A 27,640-nucleotide genomic window follows, 5' to 3' on the forward strand; every position below is an offset into this window, starting at 1 on the left:
AGAGAGAGAGAGAGAGGGAGAGAGAGAGAGATATATATATATAGATATTGGACCTATATAAGGTCCACTGGAAATGGAATAGATGGAGTTACAGACAGACAAATAGATGGATGGATAGATGTAGACAGATGGATGAATGAAATGAATAAAACAGTTTTCTTTTCATTTTAAAAGTTATGTAAAAATAATTGCCAGGATAATTTTTTGAAGATGGTCATCCTGTCTTTATTTTATTTTATAATCAATCTCACGTATTTTCAATAATCAATTTCAGAAATAAAAATCAATAAAATATTTTTAAGTTATCAATTTCAAAATTTACCTCATCTGTCTTATTTTTATTATTTCATTTACTCTCTCTCTCACTATCATGAAAACCCCGGGGGGGGGGGGCACTTACATTGACGAGTGGATACCATGCGCGACCAAAAAAACACGTAAAAAAGATATCTTTTTCACGATAGGGCACGTTACGTACGTAACGTGATAAGGGTGTCAAAAATACAAAAATAATGAAAAAGGGTATCTATTTCGCTAGGAAAATTACGTGTTTAGGGTCGAATTTGCGGGAATGATAAAACAAAATTAAAATGTTTTATAAAGGATGTCCTTTTTGCCCCAACACTTCATGTTTAGAGTCCGATTTGCGCGAGGTGTAGAAGCTGGGGTCGTACTAAACCAAATAAGGTAAAGCCGGCGATCCGAAGGACCCGTAACAATAAAACATCCTGTACTTGTTTGGGGGTTCATTTCAGGGAATATTTGCCAAGAGTATCGTTTTGTTTCCAATACTTGTTAAGGGTAGGGTTTCACACGCCAATACTTGTTAAGGGGTGCATTTTCAGAACATGAAAATTACGTGTTTAGGGTGCTTTTCGAGACCCCTTGGTCGCGCATGGTATCCACTCGTGAATGGAATTGCCCCCCCCCCCGGGTGAAAACCTTGCATGTGAATCTGAAAAGGGGCACTTGTCATCGTGATTATTGTTTGACCATGGACTAGTATAAAGCTTGATATGTCTTTTTGTTAAGTGACCCAAATTGATGTATATTTCCTAGAAAACTAAGGAATGAACTACCATTATGACTTGGATTCCAGTTATCCGTTACTATGTCTGTCGAGTGTCTAATAGTCCATGGTATGCCTAACATTTTAATAGGTGAGAATCGACTGTTCAATGAGTGTCCATGTGAGTTTCGGTTCAAGGGGTGGATTCAGAAGGGGGGGGGGGGTGGTGGAGTACGATGCCCACTTTTCTGTTCCATATTGCGCGTTGTGCCCCCTCCCTTGATAAGTGTTCCTTTCATGATTATTTTTGTCGAGGCAATGGGGGCTCTTTTATAGGATAGCGAGAACCATTCACTCAGAAAATTTCAAATAAATGGCGCACTTTCTCTGAAGGTGGGTGTTACACATTCGTCGAAAGTGGACTGAGGCCAGCCTCAGAGATGGTTCAACTTATATGTGTGTGGGTGAGGACGGATGTGTGTGTGTGTGTAAAATTGACGTCACCGTCCGAAAGACGTGACCTGGGCTCGAACCTCGAACCTCTCCATCAATTTGTAACTTTCCCACGTTATAGCGCGGCTTGGATTACCGGCTCATGCCACAACGCCCAATCGATGTAACATCCCGCTAATACCATGAATACTAGCTTGGATCTCTGTTCGTGGTATGAAGCCCTCGGTCTTTAGTTCTGAAACGCCCCCTAGTGGATCCAGGAAGGCTTGACCACTGAACTAGAAATTTTAAACAATAGTTACAGGTAACAATAGTTGTAACTAACGAACGTTGCAAGAACAATGCTAAAGTTAGGTGACTCGTGTCGCATGAATAAGGCTACATGAAATTAGACACAATAGCAGGCATCGGACCATGTAACGAGGAGGTGTAATGATCTCGAGCCAGCTTCAAACCCAACGCTGTTGTATCAGGGGTTGAATTCGTTCCTGCACCTGTACACACCGGCCCTTTAACGTCGTGGAATGTTCTCTTTCGTAAACACACAGCATGTAACGTGTTTCTTCACGGAGGGCAAATTGAACATGATGAATGTGCCCTCCAATCGCAATAATTTCTTTCATGTTAAGGTGAAGCGACTTCAACACTACAGGTTAATGAACCCCTCGATTGAGGAGAGGGGGGTAAGGGGCCACCCGTTGATCCGCAAGGGGACTCCATTTGAGTGTAATAAGCAGAGATATGTAATTACACCTGTATCTCAACTATGAAGAAATTTGAGTATTGATGCTGGTATATTGGTGGATATGTATTGATCGATCCAGGAACATTTTCCATTGATCAAGCTGGACATTTCCAGTTGTACCTGTTTCATTGAAGATCTTGCTAAATTCATGCATTTGAGGGGATTTGAGGTAAGACTATTTATGATAATTCTTCTCATTGTCTTTCTTTTTCTTTCCTTTCAGAAAACTTAGACTCAACTCGGAGTTGACAACTCCAATATATATTGTCACTTTTTTCTAAAAAGTTGAAATTAAAAGCTTTCTTGTTCATCTATAAAAAACAAAGACAGTTGCTTTCACCCTCCATGTTCCATTTCAGGGGTACAAACTCGTGGGATGTTGGCATTTTGGGGAATGGGTTGAGTGAGAGATGAGTTTCTTTTTTTTAATTCGATGTTATAAAACTTAATAATTATGAATACTGGTTTGTAAACAATTTATATTGCAATGAACACGAAGACTCACAGTGCGAACACAAAATACAGTCAGTCTTTCCAGTCAGGGTATGATAGCGCTCTCGTATCGATGTAAGCTCTATGTTTTCACAAATAGAAACAATATCATCAAATTGATGAATGAGTACTGCAAAAATATTGGCCACGTTGAGAACATACCTTTGACCAACGGCTCTCCAATTCAAGGGCGGAAATCTGCATCCAAAGATAGAGGGATCAGGGGCTGGAAAATTTAACAAGCAAAAACAAAACAAAATTGGGGTAGGGGGACGCGCCCCCCCCTGGGATTTCCGCCCATGCTCCAACTAATGAAATAGTTATTATTGATGCATCAGAGCGAGATGAATATAAATGTCAACTGATTATTTCCTCTTTTATTTAAGTATGATGATAATGATTTAAAAATTAAAAGTTAAATATTTAGATAGTAGATAGTTGACTATACGCGTGGTCGTACCGTGTCATATCGAAGATAAATTGAAAACGTTGAGAAGTGTGTCAAGGTGCTATTTAGAAGTTCAGAATTAGCCGACGTGCACAAACCTGAAAAATTATATTTTTACAGTAAAGGACATATAATCCCCCATGAATGATTCTTAATGAAAAAATAAATACATGTAACACAAATTTTAAAAAATATAAGAAAATAAATCTGAAAGGCAAATATAAGAGAGAGAACTTTTGTTACTTACAAAAGAAATGCACTTCTCATGAGAGGGGGTACCTGATGTCAAGTTTTGCCCCCCCCCCTATCTCGCTTGTTGATGAACAATATAGATGATGAGTGGATGCTTTGTTGAAAATCCTTGATTGAGCTAGATGAGCGTCTTGATATTTCGCGATAAAAAAATGTGTATGTGTGTGTGTGAATTCACACACACACATACACAATTTTACATTTTTTTAATGAAAATAATAATTTAAAAGGCTTTTTAAATTATTATTTTCATAGAAAAATGAGAGAACTGTGGTTCAATATTGTATACATATGATTCCTGCATGTCTATATTATTTTTTGAATTGATATTCCCAGTCTGAAATTGCTTCCTCAATTATTTGATAGTGATTTATTTAGTTTTGCATTATCATTATTCAAATAAGATCGAATTTTTTTAACCACTAGGAAAGCCAACCCCTTCTCTCTCTTCCCCCTCCCCCATCCATCTCAGATCTTATTTAGAAATGCTGCTATTCAAGTAGTGAGGGGGAAATGTGAAATTTAGCAACGAAGTCAATTTTACAATTGGAATGCACTAGCCTTTTTGCTAATTTAGAGTGTCTTTTAGTATCTGCGCTTAAAATATACCCGACCCATTATAATCTCAAGGATGATTTTGTATACAAAAATAGGCGAAAATACATTTTCACCTTAAAGTCACCCCTAATCTACTCTTTTCGTTTTGAAATTCAAATCTTTCAGAGTAAGCAGTTTAGCACTGATTTTCGGTAGGCCTACTTGGTTCACTGATACCATTCTCACATGAGCGAGTTTTCGCAATAGCAACGGGGACAGATCCTGCAACATAGTAAATCTATTGAAAATGCCCGTCATATCACAACGAACAGCTGAGAGCCTTTGTCGATAATTGGTGATCCGGGGGGGGGGGGTGTTTCACAAAGATTTAAGTATGACTTAGAGTCGCACTTAAATGCCGGGTTGCGTACGGTGTGAAAGACTTGACCGTATTGGTCAGATCGTCTCAAGAGGACGCGCACCAATGCGTATCTATCAATGAGATCGCGCGTTGCATATCTTGTACGCGTCGGCATTTAAGTGCGACTTAAGTCATACTTAAATCTTTGTGAAACACCCCCCGGGACAGTAGATCGCCCTATAAGATTCGGAGCTGACGATACATTGCTTATATGTCGGTTGCCCAGAGTCACGGAAGAAACTGCTGTTTTGATTTACTGGTTTTCGACAAAGACTGCTTTGTCCTGAAGGACTTTTGGCAATAGATTTTCTGCGTTCTAGAAGGTGTCTGCATAGTAACGGAAGAAACAGAGTCACGGAAGAAACTGCTGTTTTGATTTACTGGTTTTCGACAAAGATGGCTTTGTCCTGAAGGACTTTTGGCAATAGATTTTCTGCGTTCTAGAAGGTGTCTGCATAGTGGTTGCGAAAACTCCTTATTGCGAGATGCATTACGATGATTCCATTTTCGAATTTCATGTTTGAGCCATAGGCACAGTCTCCATCAACATTCGGTTTAATGTCATGAAATCGATACTTGGCATATTTGAAGAACATGCGAATAAATCTTAAAATAATGCGGCTGTCACCATGGTGAGGGAATAAAACAGGATTTGGGATGAATGCCACGGGTATATTTGACAAACTTGATAATGTTAATACTCCAAGTGACCTCAGTCATTGCCATGCCATGAGAAATATTAATGTTTGGACACAAAGTAACAACTGAAATTAAAAGGTAGGACTTGCCAATATCCGGCATATGGTTTGCGTGCAAAGTCCGATTTCAAAATATGGCGTTTCTAATCTGAATTTAATGTATCGGATTGAAGGCAGGGGCGTCGATCCATTTTTCAGATTGGGGGGGGCAAAATCCTGAATCAACTTTCCAAAGGCAAAACAAACAAACCACACACACACACACACGCACGCGCACCCCCCCCCCACACATATATATATATGTGACTCATGAGATAGAGACACATATCTCACCAACAAATTAATGCGAGCGCGAAGCGCGAGCTGAAATTTTTTAGTATACTGACATGAAAACAGGAAAAAGGTACTTGTTTAGGACTGTTTGTAGTAACTCATGAGGAGGATAGATACATGTATATCTCACTACACAAATAATGCGAGTGCCGAGAGCAAGCTGAAATTTCTTTATATTCTGGCCTGAAAGCTTGATATTCGAAGCATTTTTGGTACCAATGATTAAGCCGGGTATCTAAAAGAACAATAGATGTGAGCGTTAAGCGCGAGCTGAAAATTTTGATATTTCGATCTGAAAAAAGACAGTTTAATGGACGTTTTTGATAAAGAACAAGATATATATCCAACAAAAAATTATTGCAAATCGAAGCGGGAGTTCTGTTGAGGTTTAGAACTGAAAACGGGACATTCTATTCACCTATTTAATCATGAAAAGTATGGGTTTTTGCTACATAAATTATGCGAGCGCGAAGCGCGAGCTGAAAATTTTGATATTCCAATCTAAAAAGCGGACATTCGAGCACAATTTTGAATAAAGAACGAGTTGGTATCTCAATCTCGCTTGCTGATTTCTGTGTAACATCACAATCTTATTTTATTTTTTCACATCAGTGGAATTATTGGGGGGGCAAAACGATATGTTTGCCCCCCAATATTTTCATTGGCGGGGCGATCGCCCCCCCTGCCCCCCCCGGATCGACGCCTCTGATTGAAGGCATGTATTGCCTTTCAAAATGTACACTTTTCCGTAGCATATGACACATTTTGTCAACATCACATTCCCTGACAACACAGAGAGCTAAAATTGTGTACAATTTCTTGATGTATTATGTCCTTGAATCGATGACATTTGAAGACCTAATAATTTGCGAGCATTATGCGATTAAACCTCCAGAAAAGGTTACAACCCCCACGTGTTTACCAAGAAAATTTGATTTCCTCTGCAGAGACCACGCACTGAGACTTGTGATAATGACTGCTCGTGATGCCTGCTAGTTATTACTTCATGTCCAAGTTGTAGAGGACCATGAAGGATCGGCGCAATTAAATGCTGCTTCCTAGAAATTATTGTATGATAAAGAAAAAAGCAGTTACTATATCTGCACTAAAATTGTGACTGAGAATTGGCATGCGAGATACTAAAACGAAGTTTAGTATCCATGTATTATAGCTAACGATGATGCCAAACAAGGAATCCTCGCACAATAATTTGCCGGTGAGTAGAAACTACAAGGCCTTGCTTTGTCAGCAGCCATCACATGTTTTATTATTTAGAACACTATCCGGTGGAAAGGTTTTCGTAAGTGGCATATCACTTAATCTCTCCTGAGCATGCATGAGAACTTCTCCCGTATTCCGTCGAAATGGTTTTCTTGACATTATTATGAAAACTAGCGTTCTTTCTGTGAACAAAAAATGGAGAGTTTTCGTTGACACGACGCACGACAGATTCAACAACACGGAATATATATTGTCAAATGCCACCCCCCCCCGATGACAATGAACAGCCAGTAAGTCTTTGTCGAAAATTGGTGAATCAAAACATCAGTTTTGTCCTGGGGGTGTTTCATAAAAGGACTTGTCGGACGTTTTATCCGACACGTCCTGTTTTGTCCGACCGTTACCATAGTAACAATGTCTCTCAGCCAATCAGAATCAAGGAAAGATGTCAGATCTGACAACTTGTCGGACAAAAATGTTGATGAAACGCTCCCCTGGACTAACGATATCTTTGCAGTTTTTCGTCGGCTCCGAAACTTGGGATGAGAAAATGCCGTTCAGGTTCACCAATTTTCGAAAAAAAGATCTTCCAGTTGTTCTTTGTCACTTGATGGACATTATTTCGTAGTCTCTTCTGAGATGAGTCAACCTTTTTCAAATTAATGTGTCTCTTTGACTTTGTTTAAAAATACAAACTGTCGCTCCCATTATATATCTGTATGTGAACAATATTAAAGCCACAGAGTTTAAAATGTATTCTCACTGTTAATATATCTTTTATCCACTAAACTTTCAATGTGAACATTGGGTCCCTGGACGACCGAGAAAAGACGTACAAATTGTATAATTGAAATAATTACATCGCAATATACAACAGTGCTAGCCAGGGTGACCAGATTTCACAAAATGAAATACGGGACAATTGACAAACGAAGATCAACAAAGAAGCCCACACAAAGTGTTAGACTTGTGAAAAAAATATAAAGAATTGGAAGGGAAGGTGAACGAAAGAATGAAGGAGAGAAAGAAGAGATGACTGAGAAGGAAAGAAAATAAAGGAAAACAGACAAAATAACAGAAAGTTAGAATAAAAGAAGGATGAAAGAAATAAGAGATAAAAAGGTTTCCTTCATTCTTTGAAAGAAAGAAAAAAGAAAATGGAAGGAAGGAAGGAAAAGATAGAAACAAAGGAAAGAAAGAAAGAATAAGGGAAAAGAATAAGAAGGGAAAAAATAAAGAAAGGAAGAAAGAGTGGAAGGGAAGAGTGAAGGGAGGAGAGAACGAAAAAAAGAGGAAATAATGGAAGGAGAGAAAGAACGAAAAGAAACAGGAGACGAAGAGAGAAGGAAGCCAAGGTAATTATATGGAAAGAATGAAGGAAATAAAAAAGGATATTTGATAAAGAAGGAAAGTAAGAGAAAGAAGGAAAGAAAGAAAAATGAACACAGAGAGAAAAGAAAATGTCTAGGAAAGAAAGATAGGAAACTAATATATAGATAAACGGTTTAATAATAAAAATCAAGACATCGCAGCTAAGGCCGAAGTGCGATGTATTCATAATTAATAAAGACACAAAAAATATTCAAATAATAACACAGATAATTACAAAAGAAATAATACGGACAAAGTATGGTATTGGAAATAAAGATAGATGGAACAAAATAGGGCAAGCAGAAAGGATAGGGTATATATAAAAGAAAGAAAAAGGGAAAAGTTCAAACTTCAAGTAAACAAAAAAATCCAATCATCTAATAAAAATCATAATTTCATTTGGTGTTTTTTAAATGTATTTTTAAAAATTTAAAAAGATAAAATATTTTAGAAATAAATAAAATTTCAAAGTGAAACATTATTGTTAAACTTAAAACTACATCGCGGCATCGCGTGCACACCAAGACTCAAAACGAAAGCTGAAACAACTAGATCTATAAAAACTCAATAACTTGTTCCTCCGATTACATCTCCAAATCATTAATCTTAGAATCCATAGCATAATTTAAGAATTTCCCGCCGATTTTGTGATTATTTTGGTGGAAAAACTGTTTATCATGTGAGACTGTTTCACCATTGAGAATTTGCTTCGATCCTACATGTCTAGCTAGTAGCCTGCCACACATTTGCAATGCATTGGGTTAGCAAGAAATCACCGCAGAACTTGCAAAAGTTTACAGTAAATATCGATTTGTTGTCCTTGCTTCGTCAGCTGTTGGTTATTTAATGAAAGTTCGTCACTTTTAAATGTATCAATATTCTGAAATACGGGACAAATAGGCGTCCCGGGGAAGGGTTTGTCGGGACGCCGGGACACAGGAGCAAAATACGGGACAATCCCGGAAAATACGGGACGTCTGGTCACCCTGGTGCTAGCAAATTAAAAACCTAACCAAGTTATAAATTTATCAATTTCAATCAACACGTATCCGTAAGTATTTCTTCAAGCACCGTTATAATTTTGCCCTGGAGCCCAATATTTGACCGACCTGATTTTCATTTTTTCTTCCGAAGACTGGAAAACACCTTAGGTGCTCCGTCCGTTCCACCGATAAGAAAAAAAGAAGAAAATGATTAAAATGAAAATTTAGTAATCCAGAGGGCAGTAAGAATGAAACAGCCAATTTGTTTTATTAAAAGCCTTCTACACTTTGTGCTCACGTCAGTCTTGATAAACTGTGGCTTTCAACCTCAGGCCATATGTGTTTCGTCCATATTTCCCAGTTTTGAAAGAAAATAGTAATTAAATTTCGTAAGAATTATTCGAAAGTCTTGTTTCATATGATGATTGTTAGCCTATATACATGTACTCTTGTTTTTTTTTCTCTCACTAACTGAAGCTCATTGATATTCTATAAGGCCGAGCAATTACAAAGTTATTATCTGTAATAGACATAAAACTGAAATACATTCATGAAATAGCAATGATTAGATTAGATGCGTGATTCACCGAAGACGTATCCAAGAAAAAAATGAATTGTTTGTCAAAATAATATGCTTCTGACCTTTCCATTGCCTCTCTTCGGCATTAGATAAACTTTCGAAAATCTCCTTTTAAGTCATGTTTTCGCTAGAAATCTTCAGGGCTGGTGCTTTTAATTACTTTCTTTTCAGTAAAAAAAAATGGCCAAACAATATTTACAGAGTGATGACGTAGATTTTGATAATACGCCTTGACATTAATCAGTGGTTACGGACCAAAGCAATTAAGTCTGGTATTTGCCCTCAACCATCTAGATTTCTCGTAGACGTCACGTTGGGCTTGAATAACCGAGATTTGTATTTGGTTATCTTATCATATTTCTAAGAGTAATCAGGAAAATGAAATGTTTTGATTGAAATAAACCTGATAAATTTGAACCATGCCATCAAGATGTCAGAAAAGTAAATGCTGGTGATAAAGACCATGATAATACAATTAGGATCGATATTACATTTCCGAATCAAAGTCACGATACGGTAAATCGAGACACAATAACACAATTCTTTCCCATTCATTTTATGAGAAGAAAAAAAATCAATAATTGGTGATTTGAGTGATTTTTTATGAACCACAAAAAGGATGTCATACAATTATTATAAAGGCACGACGAAAAGGAAAAAAAAAACTGTATAGATTTTGATCAGTATAACCATTCCTATTTATACGATTTAAATCTTATTGATTATTTTGGTGTGTTTTTTAAATAAAAAATATCTTATCACTGAAATCCCTTTTGAGTTTAACCTTGCTCTGGTTTACCTTGAAATTAGATATTCTTAAATAAATCCTATGTCAAGCGATAAAAAATAACGCAAACGCGTTAAATTATTTGATTTACAATTTGTAAGGAATCTTAGAATTGAATCAGTTTTGTGGTTAGTTCGGTTAACTCAAAGTGAGAAAGATAACTATTAAAATATCAAAATAATAGATAAGAGAAAAAATAGCAGCTCTGATAATTTTGGTATAATAATCCGATCTCAAGAAACTCACACAGCCTACAACCTGCCTCAAATCAATACATGTAATGGTTAATGTGTTTGCCCGGTTGGAAGCCAAATGCTGAATTTTGCACGTTCTCATTTATCATTACATTTGAGCTCATCATCAGTTAGGCCTACGTCTCAATTTCATATCTCAAATTTCCACCAATCCGTATGTTGGAGTAACTGCAAAATACATATAATTGTGCTCGTGAACGAAAGGAAGAAGCAACCGGAAGTGGAGTACCAATTACCTGCTCGATCAGGTTCTAAGGGAAATCGATGAAACCTTGTTACTTTCTATTGCCTTTAAACTTTGTTTTCCTAAGGGGAATTGATGATGTTCCATTAATCGAATGATGCATCCATCTGGAACCATGATGAAAGTTGATTTTTTTCATTGGCGTAGCCTATACTTGTAATTAATGTAGATGGGGATGGACTTCAAGCCCCAAATTCTAGGTTTTCAGTGAAATCTGTGTATTGTATTTTTCAATTACATAATTTTCATTAAGCAATCAACAATTGTCAGATCTGACAACACTATATTTGGCTGAGAAAAGACTGTAACTGACTGTTACTATGGTAACTGTCTGATAAAACAGACTCTGTCGGATACAACATCCGAAAAGGCATTTACATCAATCACTCGTGTGAAATGCGAGTGTGAACGGGCTATCAATCTCTAAAACATTGGAAACTTGATACGACTGGATCGTGTAGATCGGAATGAAAGCAATCCGAGAATATCTTATTCTCCATGGAATTAAAAAAAAGTGAATCGGAGACCGGAGCCATTCCCTGCGATTGTTCCCTTCCAATCTTTCAATTTAAATGATTAACCATATTGCCACAAAGTTGGAAGCTATTTTCAGTTCTATGCGCTCAGTAAATTCATTCTGAAAATCATCAGTTAAATTGCTTACATGTAAATCTATTTTTTCCTCTGGAAACTTAAGCATTAAATGTGAGGTGTAAAAGAAATTGAACCATGCACTTTGTACGTGTATTTTATTTCTTACACATTTTTTTTTTGTTAAGGAAAACATACGTTAGTCCATTCGTGTTTTGAAATTATATAATCTTATTGAAAATGTTCAATTACAAAAATACAATAAATATGGTTAATTGCGAAATACAATGTAATAAAAAAACATTAAAAGGAAACCTACTTATTAAAGGTATGCTCCGGATCGAAAATATTTGCATCTGTATAAACATGATAAATGGTCATTTATGCATTTCCTTCGACACTATCAGTCCATTAATTTCGTTTTACTTATTTGATTCAATGCAACTTTAATGAGATTATTACACATTTTATGTTGTTTACCCATTAATCAGTATTAAAATCTTCCAATACTTGATTTAAAATTAGATTTTTGCTGACCTCCTGAATATGATTTTCTTTTGTTTTACCATTTGATTTCATTTTGCATTCTGTCTATTTATGCAATATTTGATTCAATGCGATTTATAATTTCACTTACACTTAGAACTCCTTTATGTAATTAGATCCGTCATAATGAAAATCTTTGTGTAATTTAGTGTACTATGTTGGAATGACTGTTTTTTTTAATTATGTACTCTTTGTAAAATATCTTTGTATGGGTTCTAGGACAATTACCCCCTGGACAATCACCCCCCCGGACAACTACCCCCGGACAATTACCCCCCGAGGACAATTACCCCCCGGACAACTACCTCCCGGACAACTACCCCCGAGGACAACTACCCCCCGGACAATAACCCCCCGGACAACTACCCCCGGACAATTACCCCCCGGACCACTACCCCCGGACAACTACCCCCGGACAACTACCCCCGGACAATTACCCCGGACAACTACCCCCGGACAATTACCCCCGGATAATTACCACCCGAGGACAACTACCCCCCCGAGGACAATTACCCTCGATGACAATTATCCATCCCCCTCCTCCTCTCCAGCATCGATGTTAGAATCAAGCGGGACCTATTGTAAGTCTTGGCCAGTGGCACAGGTTTTCGAAATATTTTGTACTTCGTCTTATCTTAATAACGTTCTTTCCTTTTCTCTCTCTTTCTCTCTATTTACTCTCTCATTTTGTTTCTTTTTCCTTTTTTACTTCAGTGCTTGCGCCTCCAAACCTCCCATTCAGTTGCGCACATATGCATTAGATAATAAAGCATCCCTCATAATACCTTTTATTTTTAAGTTTTCATGAAACAATCGAACATTCATGAAAGGACACGGTTACACATAATAATCACAAATGATAAACATCTCTGATTCAAACTGATCTTATTTTTTTTTATTGATGTTGGGTTTACTTTCATGAAAAAAATCAGGAAAATAGATAAAATATTAAAAAGACACCTTCATAGGTAGAAATAATGAAAGTCGATATTGCAACCATGAAAACAATGACAAGTATAAAACTGCTATTTAAAACAATTCAAAAAACAAGAAGCTAAGAATTATGAAACGATTGGTGCACATTCCAGATTAAAACGTGACTTTATTAACGTAATATAATCAGTTTAACAACTTTAAAGTAAAGATAATAGACGCAAAGGATCACCATGTAACTTTACCATTAAGGGTGAAAGTAATTAGAAGGAAACTAAGTACTAAATTGCAAACGTTATGACATAATCAAATACAGTGGTTTACATACAAATGAACAATCATGACAGTGTTAAGCATATACAATTTGTTTATAGTATCGAACACTTATTAACAAAAAATACAGCTCTTATCAATTTGAAGAATAAAGGATTATCTTAATTTCCCCGAACAACTACTCTCATGAATGGGTTAACAAAGAAACTATATTTTAAAAAACTACAAACACCAAACATACAACAAGCTAGACAGATTCAACTGAGTCCATTGCATCTGTGACGTTTGACCAACGTCGTCCAGATTTTGAATTGTCCAAACAATGGTTCAATGCATATAATAGGCAATATAATATGATACGAGGTCAGCATAAATAGGTTTTCGTATGATATCTGCAATTATTGATCTTTGAACTAATGTACTTCGATCTCTCATTTATTTAAGGTGACGTATACCATCCTTAACATTTAAGTTTACGTTACAAATTATTCTTGACGCTTGAAATTTACCCTATAAGAGTAGACGATTGTGAGGAAGTGAGGAAGTTCAAGAAATATGATAAAGAAATCAGAATTTCGAATTACATGTATAAGCTACTTGACCTGGGCATTTTGGCGTTAGACTTGTGTACGTAAATACATTCAGACATTCTTCTTTTTGCGAATATGCCTATATAATTTCGCAAAATATCACCTTAAAATTTTGTTCTAAACTTGATATATAACAAATAAGCAGAACTTCAAAAAAATTTCAAGGAAATTTCACAATCGGACACTGCGTCCCTGAAGGCTGACCATGTACTTTATATATTTCATCAGCTTGTCTTTCTATGGTGATACAATTTTTTTTTTTTTCAATAGAATCTGTTGTATATTACTTCAACCTAGCAAGGTGTTATGAATGTAAAAGAATATGTATTTGTTTTTTAGATATTTATGTTAAAATGTAAATTGGAAATAAAACTCATAAAAAACATTGTGAATAGAAAATACTTCGACACTACATCGAATTAATTAAGTGAAGGACAAATTGAGTATCACTATTAAGAAAGTTTTAAATTATTTTGATCGTTCATGGAAAAATGTATTTAGAGATAGATAAGTGTTCCGCCATGGTATAGTAAAATGAGAATGAAGGCTTTAGAACAAGATAGCTTGTGTGAAAACAGAAAAAATCAAAGAAACAGATCAACGAAGGTTGATAAAAATCGGACAAATAATGAGAAAGTTATGAGCATTTGAATATTGCAATCACTAATGCTTTAGAGATTCTCAAATTGGCAATGCGACAAAGATGCGTGAAGTCACTTGTAAACAACTCTCCCCATTACTTTCGTTTTCGTTCACTTAAAATGCCTCTTTTATCACATCTATCAGTAGATCATGTGTTCTTTCTATAGGAGGACATGTAATACAGATTTTTATAAAATGCATCATGGATAATAAGTTTGTATCACCACAAGAGAAAGCAAAAAGAGACATTTTGAGGGTATTTGATAGTCCATCAAAGGGAAAGCTGTTCACATGTGGCATCACACATCCTTGTCGCATTGCCAGTGGAATGATCTATATAGCATTAGTGATTGCAATATTCAAATGCTCAGAACTTACTCATTGTTTGTCCATTTTTTCTCAAATTTTCTTTGTTCTTATTCTCTGATTTTTCTGTTTCGACACAAGCCTACTTATTAAGATTTGCAGATGAAGCCGACTTTTTACGGCTTCTGTCAGCTGTGATCGTTTGATTCGAAGATACTCGAGAATAAAATAATTGTCCGGGGGGGGGTAATTGTCCTCGATGGGTAGTTGTCCTGGGGGGTAATTGTCCGGGGGGTAATTGTCCAGGGGTAGTTGTCCAGGGGTAATTGTCCGGGGGGTAGTTGTCCGGGGGGTTGTTGTCCAGGGGGTAATTGTCCGGGGGTAGTTGTCCGGGGTAATTGTCCGGGGGTAGTTGTCCTCGGGTAATTGTCCGGGGGTAATTGTCCGGGGGTAATTGTCCTCGGGTGGTAATTGTCTGGGGGTAGTTGTCCGGGGGTAATTGTCCAGGGGGTAGTTGTCCTGATACGCTTTGTATGTTCTCATATTTTGTAAACATGTATATTTCAGCCACTGGCTGCCATCCATGTACATGTATATACAGTATTGCCAATAAACCATTACTATACTATACTAAATAGATTAAATTCGAAAAGCAAAGTGCAAAAAACAGTTACATGCACCTCATCATGAACATGGGCTGATCAGCGGCTGATGATGTCACATCCTCACTTTCCTTTTTCTTATTTTATCACATGAAATCATAATTGTTTCAATTTTTCATACATGTGTAAATGGTATGTCTCCATTATAATTAAATAAGTTGCAACAATGAATATCTAATGCACTTAATTAGTTAATTCAAATATTTTGGTTCCTCAAGGAAAAAAGAAGAATATTCCTAATTTCATGTACATGTAATAAAATGCAAACGAAAAAGTGGGAATATGACATCATCAATTTGCTCATTGAATATCCATTTAGGCGCATATCCAGGATTTTGCACCCACGGGGGGCGACTTGATTTTGGCGCCCCAGTGTAAGGCTACTTTTTGAAAAATGGTGCCACCGTTTCCTCCAGGCAAACATTGGTAGGTGTCTTAAATGCATGTTGAAGAATCACATAAAAAAGACAATTGAAGATCACCCTTTTTTTATTGGTATTAAGTTCATTTTAAAAAATCTATGATTTTTTTAATAGAATAATTGCAAGAACGAAGCATGAGCGACTTTCTGTTTGATTTGCTTAACGACCAAAAAGCATAGAGTTGTCATCACTTTTGGGTTTCAATTTCGTTTCGACCCCCCCCCCTGTGTCGAACATCAATTCAGCGCCCCCCCCCCCACGTCGACCATCGATTCGACGCCCCTAGGTCGAATATCAATTCGACGCCCCCTAGGTCGAATATCAATTCGGCGCCCCCTGGATCGAACATCAGTTTGACGCCCCAAAGTTGAACATCAAACTCTTGCCCCCAAGGTCAAACATCAATTCAGCGCCCCCGAAGGTTGGACACTCATTCAGCGCCCCTAGGTCGAATGTCAATTCGACGCCCCTAGGTCGAATATCAATTCGGCCACCCCCTGGAACTAACATCAATTCGGCACCCCCAAGGTTGAATACCAATCTGGCGGCCCCCTATGTCGATCATCAATTCGGCACCCCCCCATGTCGAACATCAAGTCACTCCTAGGTCGAGTGTCAATTCGACGCCCCTAGGTCGAACATTGATTTGGCACTCCCCCATGTCGAACATCAATTCGGCGCCCCTACATAAAGAATAAATTCGACGATCCCCCCTAGATTGAACATCAATTCGGCAGCCCCCCCCCGGTCGAACATCGATTCGGTCCCCCCCCCGTCAAACAAAAGTTTGGCACCCCCTATATCGATCATGATTTTGGCGCCACCCAGGTCGAACATCAATTCGGCGTCCCCCCCATGTCAAACATCTATTTAGCGCCCGCGACAGTTGAAAACCAATTCAGTGCCCCTAGGTCGAACATCAATTCGACACCCTAGGTCGAATATCAATTTGGCGCCCCATATGTCTCACATCAGTTCGGCACCCCTGGATCGAACATCAACTTGATTACCCCCAGGTTAAACACCAATTAAGCGCCCCGAGGTCGAATGTGAATTCGACGCCCCATAGGTCGAACAATTTTTTTTGCACCCCCAAGCTGGATCGAACATCAATTCGGCGCCCCTAACGTTGAACACCAATTTGCCCCCCCCTAGTTCGAACAAAAATTCGGCGCCCCCGAAAGATGAACACCAATTAAGCCCCCCTAAGTCGAATGTCCATTCGATGCCCCCTAGGTTGAGCATTATTTTTGCACCCCCACCTGGATCGAACATCTATTCGGCACACCCCACCCCCCATGTCGTACACCAATTAAGCGCCCCTAGGTCGAATATCAAATTTGACACCCCTAGGTCGAATATCGATTCGGTGCCCCCCCATAATGAACATCAATTCAGCCACATGGATCAAACATCGATTCGACGCCCCCTGGGTCGAACATTAATTTGGCGATCCCTATGTCGACCATCAATTCGACGCCCCTAGGTCGAATATCATTTCAGCACCCCTAATGTCAAACATTAATTCGACACCCCCTGGATTGGACATCAATTTGACGCCCCCAAGGTTGAACATCAATCTAGCGCCCCCTAGGTCGAACATCAATTTGGCGCCCCCAAGGTTGAACACCAATTAAGCACCCCTAGGTCGAATGTGAATTCGACGCCCCCTAGGTCCAACATTATTTTTGTGCGCCCCCTAAACTGGATCAAACATCAATTCAGCGCCCCAAAGGTAGAAAACTGATTCGGCGCCCCCCTATGTCGAACATAAATTCAGCGCCCCTGAAGGTTGAACAGCAATTAAGCCCCCCTAGGTCGAATGTCAATATGATGCCCCATGGTTGAGCTTTATTTTTGCTCCCCCCACCTGAATTGAACATCTATTCGGCGCACCCCCCCCCCCCCTGTGTCGTACACAAATTCAGCGCCCCTAGGTCGAATGTCATTTTGACACCCCCTAGGTCGAATATCGATTCAGCGCCCCCCCCCCCATGTCGAACATCAATTCAGCCCCTGGATCAAACATCAATTCGTTGCCCCCAAGGTTGAACACCAATCTCGCACCCCCTAGGTCTTACATCAATTGGGCGCCCCCCCCCAAATGTTGAACATCAATCCAGCGCCCCCAAAGTGGAGCACCGATTAAGCGCCCCTAAGCGCGTATAATCTGAAGAGATGAAGAGCGCCATCATATTCAACAACAACAACAACCTAGGTCACTGAAATGTCAATTTGACACCCCCTGGGTTGAACATTAATTCGGCGCCCCCCTATGTCGACCATCAACTCAATGCCCTTACGTATAACATCAATTCGACGCTCCCCCTAGATCAAACACCAATTCGGCACCTCCCTAGGTCGAACATAAATTTGGCGCGACCCAATGATGAACACTAATTCAGCGCCCCCTAAGTTTGTGCACCAATTCGGTGCCCCTAAATCAAACATCAATTCAGTGCCCCCTAGGTTGAATAGGAATTCGGCGCCCACTATGTCGAACATCAATTCTGTGCTCCTACGTAAAACATCAATGCAACGCTCTCATTAAATCGAAAATCATTTTGGGGAACCCCTCTATTGGTGAACATCAGTTCAGCACCCCGAGGTCCAACATATGTTTGGCGCCCCCTATGTCGATCAAAAAGTCGGCGCCCCCTATGTCAAACATCAATACAGTGCCCTCCCTCTAGGTCGAACATTATTTTTTCGCCCCCTCGCACCTGGATTGCCATAAATTCAGCGCCCCCTCCCATGTCGAACATCAATTCAGCGCTCCAGAAAATTGAATTCCAATTCAGCGCCCCTAGGTCAAATGTCAATTCGACGCTTCCTAGGTCGAATATCAGTTCGGTACCTCCCTATGTCGAACATCAATCCGACTCCCCCTAGGTCGAATATCAAATTGGCACCCCCCTGGAGCTCACATCAATTCGGCGCCCCCAAGGTTGAATACCAATCTGGCGCCCCCTATGTCGATCATCAATTCGACTCCCCTAGGTCGAACATTGATTTGGCACTCCTCCATGTCGAATATCAGTTCGGCGCCCCTACATAAAAAATAAATTCGTCTCTCCCCCTAGATCGAACATCGATTCGGCGCCCCCCGTTCGAACATCGATTCAGTCCCCCCCCCCCCCGGTCGAACAAAAGTTTGGCACCCCTGTTACACCCACAAATGTAATAATCGCCCACAAATGTAATAACGCCCACAAATGTAATAACACTTTACCCACAAATGTAATAATTTTTGATCGCCCACAAATGTAATAACACTTTACCCACAAATGTAATAACGCCCACAAATGTAATAACACTTTACCCACAAATGTAATAACGCCCACAAATGTAATAACACTTTACCCACAAATGTAATAATGCACTTTACCCACAAATGAAATAATGACTTTACCCACAAATGTAATAAATTTGAAGTGATTTTTGGCGAATTCGTTCTAAAATAATATCCTATAGTAATGCGTTCATATAGCACAAAAGTTCAAAGTCTTTTTTCCAGACCCGGTTAATGAAATATTATAGTACAAGTCCAAGTCTTTTTCCAGACCCGGTTGTTTCAAAATCATAATATACGTCCAAAGTCTTTTTTCCAGACCCGGTTAATTCAAAAATTATAATGCAAGTCCAAAGTCTTTTTTCAGACCCGGTCGTTTCAAAAGTTATAATATACGTCGGTGAGGGGTAAAGACAACACTCTAAGCCCAAGCATTTTAAGTGGGTTTAATTTTGAAGATTGGTGTCAGCTGTCATTTTTTTCAATATTTCTTTATCGTTTAAATAACCGGGTCCAGACGAAAGACTAAGCATAATTCTCGTGTTATTCCACAAGAATAAGAATATGAGTCCTTTGTTTTTAGGATTGTTTAAATCATTTTTAAATCACCGGGTCTGGAATAAAGACAACGCTCTAAACATGAGCTTTACATGCATGGTCTTAATTTGGAGGATTGTTGGTTCTTAGATTCGTTGTTGGGGGTTGAGTTTTATTGATTTTTAATTCCTGAAATAATTGTGTCTGGGGGAAAGTCGATCTTCGACAATCGGTCTTCATGTTGTTCCACAGTAATTAGATTATTGGGTATTTGTTTTATAATATTTGTAAAAACTATTTTATTTTTCAAATAGTAGCCAAGTCTGGAGAAAGGATGTCTGCCTTACCCACGCGTTATTACAATGTTTTGTAGGGGTAGTAGTATTATTTAAAAAAGACATATTTTTACTGGGTGAAACTTTGGAAATTCGGTCTTAGATTTGAAGTTTTTCAGTTACTTTTTTTTAATAGCCGGGTCTGGAGGAAAGAGTACGTTTTAAAACTCGTGTTATTCCACGAGAATAAGAATATAAGGTCTTATGTTAGAAGATTTTTTTTTCGTAACTGTTTTAGGTCTGGAATAAAGACAACACAACCTCTTTTAAACAGGTTCTTAGGTTGAAGGTTTGTTTGGTCTTAGACTTTGTTTTTTATTTTATTTTTACTATTAGCGTTTTTTTTAAAGAAAAAATGGTCGGGCTGAAAGACTACGCTATATCCAGCATTAATAAGATTATGGGGTCTTTATACTGTTTTTAAACTGTTATTCATAATGTTTAAATAACAGGTAACCGGGTCTGGAGAAAAGACTACGCTTGATTCTCAATTTACTCTTAGTGCATATATTCACAATATACACCTTATAAGTTGAAACAACATCAAAGACATTAATTCCACCAGTTTTAATTAACTGGGTCTGGAGAAAAGACCAAGCTCGATTCCCATTTTTTCCACAGGAATATCATTATCGTATCTTAGTTTGGACTTATATTATAAATTTTGAAATAACTGGGTCTGTAAAAAGACTTTGGACTTATTAAAATTCTTGAAACAACCGGGTCTGGAAAAAAGACTTTGGATTTATATTATAATTTTTGAAACAACCGGGTCTGGAAAAAAGACTTTGGACTTGTACTTTGATGCTTTATTAACCCGGTCTGAAAAAAAGACTTTGCACTTTTGTGCTATATGAACGCATTACTATAGGATTTTAGTTTAGAACGGATTCGCCAAAAATCCCTTCAAATTTATTACATTTGTGGGTAAAGTCATTATTACATTTGTGGGCGATCAAAAATTATTACATTTGTGGGTAAAGTGTTATTACATTTGTGGGCGTTATTACATTTGTGGGTAAAGTGTTATTACATTTGTGGGCGTTATTACATTTGTGGGTGCAACAACCCCCCCCATATCGATCATGATTTTGGCGCCCCCTAGGTCGAACATCAATTCGACACCCCTAGGTCGAATATCAGTTTGGCGCCCCATATGTCTTACATTAATTCGGCACCCCCTGGATCGAACATCAACTTGATGCCCCCTAGGTTGAACAACAATTCAGCTCCCCCAGGTTAAGCGCCCCGAGGTGGAATGTGAATTCGGCGCCCTATAGGTCGTACAATTTTTTTTGCACCCCCCTAACCTGGATCAAACATCAATTCGGCGCCCCTAACGTTGAACACCAATTTGCCCCCCCCCCCTAGTTCGAACATAAATTCGGCGCCCCCGAAAGATGAACACCAATTAAGCCCCCCTAAGTCGAATGTCCATTCGATGCCCCCTAGGTTGAGCATTATTTTTGCACCCCCACCTGGGTCGAACATCTGTTCGGCACACCCCCCACCTGTGTCGTACACCAATGAAGCGCCCCTAGGTCGAATGTCAAATTTGACACCCCTAGGTCGAATATCGATTCGGTGCCCCCCCCCCCCCATAATGAACATCAATTCAGCCACATGGATCAAACATCGATTCGACGCCCCCTGGGTCGAACATTAATTTGGCGATCCCTATGTCGACCATCAATTCGACGCCCCTAGGTCGAATATCAATTCAGCGCCCCTAATGTCAAACATTAATTCGACACCCCCTGGATTGAACATCAATTTGACGCCCCCAAGGTTGAACATCAATCTAGCGCCCCCTAGGTCGAACATCAATTTGGCACCCCCAAGGTTGAACACCAATTAAGCACCCCTAGGTCGAATGTGAATTCGACGCCCCCTAGGTCCAACATTATTTTTGTGCGCCCCCTAGACTGGATCGAACATCAATTCGGCGCCCCAAAGGTAGAAAACTGATTCGGCGCCCCCCTATGTCGAACATAAATTCAGCGCCCCTGAAGGTTGAACAGCAAATTAGCCCCCCTAGGTCGAATGTCAATATGATGCCACCATGGTTGAGCTTTATTTTTGCGCCCCCCACCTTGATTGAACATCTATTCGGCACACCCCCCCCCCCCATGTCATACACCAATTCAGCGCCCCTACGTAAAATTTCAATTTGACTCCCCCTAGGTCGAATATCGATTTGGCGCCCCCACTGTATGTCGAATATCAATTCAGCCACCTGCATCAAACGTCAATTCGAAGCCCCCTGGGTCGAACATTTATTCGGTGTCCCCCTATGCTCACCATCAATTCGATGCCCCCATGCCGAATATCAATTCGGCGCCCCGTACATCAAACATTAATTCGACACCCCCTGGATCGAACATCAATTTGACGCCCCCAAGGTTAAACATCAATCTGGCGTCCCCTAGGTCGAATGTGAATTTGACGCCCCCTAGATCAAAAATTATTTTTTGCGCCCCCCAACCTGAATCGAACATCAATTCGGCGCCCCCAAGGTTGAACACCAATTCGCCCCTCCCCCCTAGTTTGAAAATAAATTTGGCGTCCCCCTATCTCGAACATAAATTCAGCGCCACCGAAGATTTAACACCAATTAAGCCCTCCTAGGTCGAATGTCAATTCGATGCCCCCTAGGTTGAGCACTATTTTTGCGCCCCCACCTGGATCGAACATCTATTCGGCGCACCCCTCCCCCTATGTCGTACACCAATTCAGCGGCCCTAGGTAAATTGTCAATTTGACGCCCCCTAGCTCTAATATCAATTCGGCGCCCCTACTCACTATATTCGATCATCAATTCGGCACCCCCCTATGTCGAACATCAATTCAGCGTCCCCAAGGTTGAACACCAATTAAGCGCCCCTAGGTCGAATGTCAATTTGACACCCCCTGGTTCGAACATCAATTCAGCTCCCCCACCCCCCCCCCCGCTCGATTAAACATCTATTCGGTGCCCCCAAGGTTGAACACCAATCTGGCGCCCCCTAGGTCGAACATCAATTCGGCGCCCCTTATGTCAAACATCAATTCAGCGTACCCCCAAGGTTGAACACCGATTCAGCGCCCCCCACGATTAAACACCAATTCAGCGCCCCTAGGCCGAACATCAATTCTGCGCCCCTACGTAAAACATAAATTTGATGCTCCAATACATCGATCATATATTTGGTGCCCTATATTTCGAACATCAATTCGGCACCCCCCCCCCCCCATGTCGAACATCGATTTAGCGCCCCCAAGGTTGAACACCAATTGAGCGCCCCTAGGTCGAACAATAATTCAGCTCCCCCCTCTTGATCAATCATCTATTCTGTGCCCCCAAGGTTGAACACCAATTTGGCGCCCCATATGTCAAACATCAATTCAGCGTACCCCCCCCCAAGATTGAACACCGATTCAGCGCCCCCACGGTTGAACACCGATTCAGCGTTCCTAGGTCGAACATCCATTCGGCGCCCCTACGCACTATATTCGAACATCAATGACGCTCCAATATATCGATCATATATTCGGCGCCCCCCTATGTCGAACATCAATTCAGCCCCCAAGGTTGAACACAAATTAGCGCCCCTAGGTCGAATGTCAATTTGACACCCCCTGGTTCGAATATCAATTCAGCGCCCCCTGGGCTGAACATAGATTCGGCGCCCCCTATGTCGATCATCAATTCGGCACCCCAAGGTCTCACAGGCCTAATTCATTCCCCATAGACTCATGTGTTAAATTGGCACTTTAAAAAATTCATTAAAAAATAAGGATGAAATTCGGGGGTCGAATGTTTACTACCAGTGGATAGGATTTATATCTGGCAATCCATATCTGACCAGAAAAGGGTCCCTCGACCGGCTCATTTCAAAAATAAATTGGCGTGTTTGAAGACACCGTCGGGGGGAGCAGATTCATCAACTCAAACAGCAAAATGGCCCTAATCCTTCCGCCAGTCAAAATATAGTCCAAAATTGGTGATATTTCTTCCCAATTAGAAAAGGAAGTTCAGTAATTACCAAAAATAGAATCAGTGTTAGATGTACAATCATATGCATACAATTTGTCAATCAGCCATATCAAAATAAAAAAAATAGCAATGGGTTGGCTCGAATGAATATCTATGGCCTACCACTAGTAATTAGGCCCGTGAGACCCCATGGTTCAACACCAATCTGGCGCCCCACAGGTCGAACATTGATTCGGTGCCCCCCATGTCAAACATAAATTTGGCGCCCCTATGTCGATCATAAATAAGGTACCCCTCTACGCTGATCATCAAACCGGTGCCCCCTAAAGTTGAACACCATTTCAGCTTCCTAGGTCGCACATCAATTTGACGCCACCGAGGTCGAACATCAATTCATCATTCGGCACCCTCCTCCTAGATCGAACAATATTTTGTGCGCCCCCCAACCTGGATCGAACGTCAATTCGCCTCTTGGTCGAACATTAATTCGGCGCCCCCAAGAATTAATGCTAATCTGGCGCCCCTAGGTCAAACATCAATCTGACGCCCTCCTAGGTCGAACATCAATTTGGCGCCACCCCCCTATATCTAACATCAATTCACCGCCCCCGAAGGTTGAACACCGATTCAGCGCCCCCGAAGGTTGAACACCGATTCAGCGCCCCCCCCCCAAAGTTGAACACCAATTCAGCCTTCCTCCTATGTCGATCAAAAAGTCGGCGCCCCGAATGTCGAACATGAATTCGGTGCCCTCCCACCTTGATTCAACATCAATTCAGCACTTTTGAAGGTTGAACACCAATTCAGCGCCCCTAGGTCGAATGTCAATTCGACGCCCCCTAGGTCGAACATTAATTTGGCACCCCCTATGCCGAACATCGATTCGTTGCCCCCTGGTCAAACATTGATTTGGTCCCCCCACCTCCCCCCCCCCCCCGTCGAACGAAAGTTTAGCGCCCCCTATATGGATCATAAATTTGGTGCCACCTATGTCGAACATCAATTGGGTACCCTTCCTCTAAGTCAAACATTATTTTTGCGCCCCCCTCCCACCCGGATTGAACATCTATTCGGTGCCCCCCCCCCCTATGTCAAACATCAATTCAGTGCCCCCGAAGGTTGAACACCAAGTCAGCGCCCCTAGGTCAAATGTCAATTCGACGCCCCCTATGTCGAAAATCATTTCGGCGCTCACAGGTAAAATATCAATTTGGTGCCCTGTGTCAAACACCAATTCGGCGCCCCCTTGCTCGAACATCGATTCGGTGCCCCATGCTCTCTTTTTTCCCCTTCTCTCTTTCTTCCTTTTTCTCTTTTCTTTTATCCCTCCTTCTTTCTTCCCCTTTTCCTTTCCTTCCTCTTTTTGACGCCCCCTTTTCATCTAAATATTTTTCCTTCTCTCTTTCTTACCCCTTTATTCTCTTTTTTTCCCCCTCCTTTTTTCTCCCCATTTTCTTTTTCTCCCTTTCCTCCCTCTTTGGCGCCCTCTTTTCGTCTATAGGGGGGGGGGGGGGGTGCGGGCCGCGCATGTTCATAAACACATGCTAGTTTTCTCAATCTGTTCAAATCATAGTATTTTCAGCCTGGAGTTCACCTTTAAATCGCAGTTCCTGGACTGAACGGATCTACAAATATTCAAATAAAATAATAAATATAGAACTAGCATGACTATTAAAGAGTAACTTTTATTAAGGCACTATACACGGACGTAAAAGACACAATCCGTGATTCAATTCAATTCAACATCTATTTCCAAAGATAAAACCATTAATACATTTTTCAAAAATTTAACAACACAGTGATTAAAAAATATAAAGGAAAAATAAATAAAAAGTTCTACGAAAGCTGGAGATTGCGAGATATTTTATCTTGCCACATTGTCTTAATCACCTCATCATATCGAATTAATAACTTTGTGAGTTGGTATGACGACATAATAATAATGATAATAATAATACTTTCATATTGCGCAATTTCTATTTGTATATACTCATCCGCGCATTACAATAATAAAAGGTAAAATGGTTAACAAGATGATTACACGAAAGTACGATTAAGTTCTATTTACTGGAAAAGGGAAGCCTACTATCTCTACAAATTATATTGCAAAAAGGGACCTATTTATTGATACTCTGTTGAAAAAAGGTAGGCTTTTAGTTTAGTTTTGATGAAGCTAATAGATAATGCATTTCTTATTGAGGAAGGGAGACTATTCCAGAGTTTGGGTGCAGCACTAACAAAGGCACGATCACCTAGTGTAATCTTTGTTTTAAAAGATGGAGCATGGTGTCAGGTTAGACTTCGGAGTCTAAAGGGCTGGGTGGGTGATTTTAAAGGTAGGTATGCTGATCAGTCGACTTCTAAACAGATACATGTAGACATAACGACATAATTACAAAGTTAAATGTCTACACGGAAACATTGCTATTTTGTTTTTCAGTCGACGTAGTAAGGTTATTTATATGATCATCTTGAGATGCATTTTTCTAGAAGTCGAATCGGCAAGATATTGACTTCCTCATACCAACTAACAAATAAGGCGACATGATAAAGTAATCAAATCGACTTTGCAATATTTCGCAATATCGTCGTGGCACTTTAGATTTTCCGCACATATATTTAAAAGAATGGTGGTAACATTTTTTACTTAACATCATCATATAACATCATGTTCCCTGCAAAGGAACATAAATCATTCATCTTTGATTGAGGGTAGAATGTGATTGATAATGCACGGGGGAGAAACCGGGGGCTAAAATCGTATAATATTTCTCCTCAAATGCCCATGTGGTTTGCACGATGTTCCAAGGTATTCATCAATATAAATAGGTCCCGTAAACATGGTTAATGATGAAGAGGTATTTTGGATAAAATGACAAAAGAAAAGTGAGCCCTATAAAATCAAGTGCAAATCCCCTGGTAAAAATTAAAGCTATTATGTTTGCAACTCGACATTTTAGTAATTCTTGTAAGACATGGGATGCCTCGCAGGGCTCGCGGGGGTGGTGTCATGAAATTTTGATATGGAGGGATTGGGGCATTAAACATAACTTATATCCAGATGGGAATTTGATTTTCAGTTTAGAATAAGAAATAGGGGGCAATTAACAGTTGTTTGAGAAAGTCACCTCTTACCACATATTATTTCTTGTTTCCTCGTTGTGATTATTACCATTGTTATGTTTTCAGCACTTCAAAATCACGGGAGAGGGGGGGGGGGGGATAGTCTCCCATGCCCATAATTATGTACCGGCTGACGGCCCTGTCGTTTCTTCTCTCATGGACTGATCGTCAAGTTGCGATTTAAATTCAAAACAAAACATGAATATGAACGTATCACAAGATTTTAAATAAACTATGACTGCATTCTGAATGATTTTATATGAAATTAATAATAATGCTCACAACGTATATAAACAATAGCAATATAACGGTTTCCCCTATACCTCCATTCTGTATCCTGTGAGTTTTATTTTTTTAATTTTTGTCCTCATACAAACCACTGTACTTTAAAACGCGAATCGTGGAGAACGATCGGACCGTCAAGAAGGATCCTCTAGAATCATGAGTATTTAAATCTTGTCGCTGACTTGGACGCTTTGCTACACGATTCGCAGTAAAATTTGAGTGTTCCATCGAATATTCGGCTTGCAACGTATCATTCTTACTGCTGCACCAGGTTAATCGATAATTAGCATCCCGTTACC

Source organism: Lytechinus variegatus, chromosome 12, assembly GCF_018143015.1.
Source record: "Lytechinus variegatus isolate NC3 chromosome 12, Lvar_3.0, whole genome shotgun sequence".
Taxonomy (NCBI): domain Eukaryota; kingdom Metazoa; phylum Echinodermata; class Echinoidea; order Temnopleuroida; family Toxopneustidae; genus Lytechinus; species Lytechinus variegatus.